Here is a 2,420-nt window from a genome sequence, read left to right as displayed (position 1 = left end):
TTGAAGACACGTTTAATCGTCCGTATGCTCTTGGTAAGATTTGAGGACATCGTTCTCCATTTTTGTCTAGAAAAAAATTAATAAATAAATAAATAAAATATAGTAAATAAAATATGGGAAGGAAAAATATTGCCGCGCCTCCCCTTCAAGACGTCAGAAACTAAGCATATGGAATTGTGGGATTTGTAGTATAAAGTATGTAGAACCAACCAAGTTCTAATTGTCCCACTGAAAGGCTGCAAAGGAAGCCTTGTTGGACATTCAAATAGTCAGTTAACATCTATTTATTCTTTGATGGATGGAGGATTGTGGAGAGCCGTGGGCATGTACTTTCTGTGTCTACAATATCCACAAACAAAAGTATGTTTTGAAACTACATTAAAAAAGGTGAAGAGACATAAGGGTAGATTACCCCAGGGTTTCCCAAATTCAGTCCTGTCCTAGCACTACATCATGCTTTGATTATTTGAATCAGCTTATGTAATGCTAGGGTAAAAACCAGAATGTGCACCCAGAGGGGGCCCCAGGACAGAGTTTGGGAAACCCTGGGTTACCCAATACCAGGTTGATGTTCCTTGGACAAATAGGTATGATGCCCTTAGGACAACATATAGGTATGGGATAATGTCATCCACCACCTGGCTCTCTGTCAACCTGTCTATATGCAGTAGCAATTGAGCCTGGAGACGACATTAGGTATGGGACAACATAGAACATATAGGTATGATGTTTATGGGACAACATAAGATATGTGTTTCTGAATGAGGTTCCTAAACTTGAAAATGCTTTCTAAAGTAAGACTTATTGTTGCTTTTCTCTCTCGCTCTATTCAAGGGGCTTTATTAGCATGGGAAATATGTTTACATTGCCAAAGCAAGTGAAATGAATAAACAATAAAGTAAATACACTCACACAAGTTCCTAAAGAATAAAGACATTTCAAATGTCATTATGTCTATATACAGTGTTGTAGCGATGTGCAAATAGTTAAAGTACAAAAGGGAAAATAAATAAATATGGGTTGTATTTACAATGGTGTTTGTTCTTCACTGGTTGGTCTTTTCTTGTGGCATCAGGTCACACAACTTGCACACTGTGGTATTTCACCCAATAGATATGGGAGTTTATTAAAATTGGATTTGTTTTTTAACTCTTTGTGGGTTTGTGTAATCTGAGGGAAATATGTGTCTCTAATATGGTCATACATTTGGCAGGAGGTTAGAAAGTGCAACTCAGTTTCCACCTCATTTTGTGGGAAGTGTACACATAGCCTGTCTTCTCTTGAGAGCCAGGTCTGCCTACGGCAACCTTTCTCAATAGCAATGCTCACGGAGTCAAATCAAATGTTATCTGTCACATATGAATACAACATGTGTACCCTTTCCCGTGAAATGTTTACTTACAAGCCCCTAACCAACAATGCAGTTCAAGAAAGAGTAAAACAATTGGAGTCTGTACATTAAGATATCCTTTTATTTTGGGTCAGTCACAGTGGTCAGGTATTTTCACTGTGTACTCTCTGTTTACGGCCAAATAGCATTCTAGTTTGCTCTGTTTTGTTAATTCTTTCCAATGTGTCAAGTAATTATCTTTTTGTTTTCTCATGATTTGGTTAGGTCTAATTGTGTTGCTGTCCTGGGGCTCTGTGGGTTCTGTTTGTGTTTATGAACAGAGCCCCAGGATCGGCTTGCTTAGGGGACTCTCTCCAGGTTAATTTCTCTGTATGTGATGGCTTTGTTATGAAAGGTTTGGGAATCGCTTCCTTTTAGGTGGTTGTAGAATTTAACATCTCTTTTCTGGATTTTGATAATTAGCAGGTATTGGCCTAACTCTGCATGCATTATTTTACATTGTACACAGAGGATATTTTTGCAGAATTATGCATGCAGTCTCAATTTGGTGTTTGTCCCATTTTGTGAATTCTTGGTTGGTGAGCGGACCCCAGACCTCACAACCATAAAGGGCAATGGGTTTTATAACTCATTCAAGTATTTTTGCCAGATCCTAATTGGTATGTTGAATTTTATGTTCCTTTTGATAGCATAGAAGGCCCTTCTTGCCTTGTCTCTCAGATCGTTCACAGCTTTGTGGAAGTTACCTGTGACGCTGATGTTTAGGCCAAGGTATGTATCGTTTTTTGTGTGCTCTAGGGCAACGGTGTCTAGATGGAATTTGTCTTCGTGGTCCTGGCGACTGGACCTTTTTTGGAACACCATTATTTTTGTCTTACTGAGATTTACTGGCAGGGCCCAGATCTGACAGAATCTGCGCAGAACATCTAGGTGCTGCTGTAGACCCTCCTTGGTTGGGGACTGAAGCACCAGATCATCAGCAAACAGTAGACATTTTACTTCAGATTCTAGTAGGGTGAGACCGGGTGCTGCAGACTGTTCTAGTGCCCTCGTCAATTCGTTGATTTAT

This window comes from Salvelinus namaycush, chromosome 3 (genome assembly GCF_016432855.1).
Source record: "Salvelinus namaycush isolate Seneca chromosome 3, SaNama_1.0, whole genome shotgun sequence".
Classification (NCBI taxonomy): domain Eukaryota; kingdom Metazoa; phylum Chordata; class Actinopteri; order Salmoniformes; family Salmonidae; genus Salvelinus; species Salvelinus namaycush.
This window is presented reverse-complemented; position numbering follows the sequence as displayed.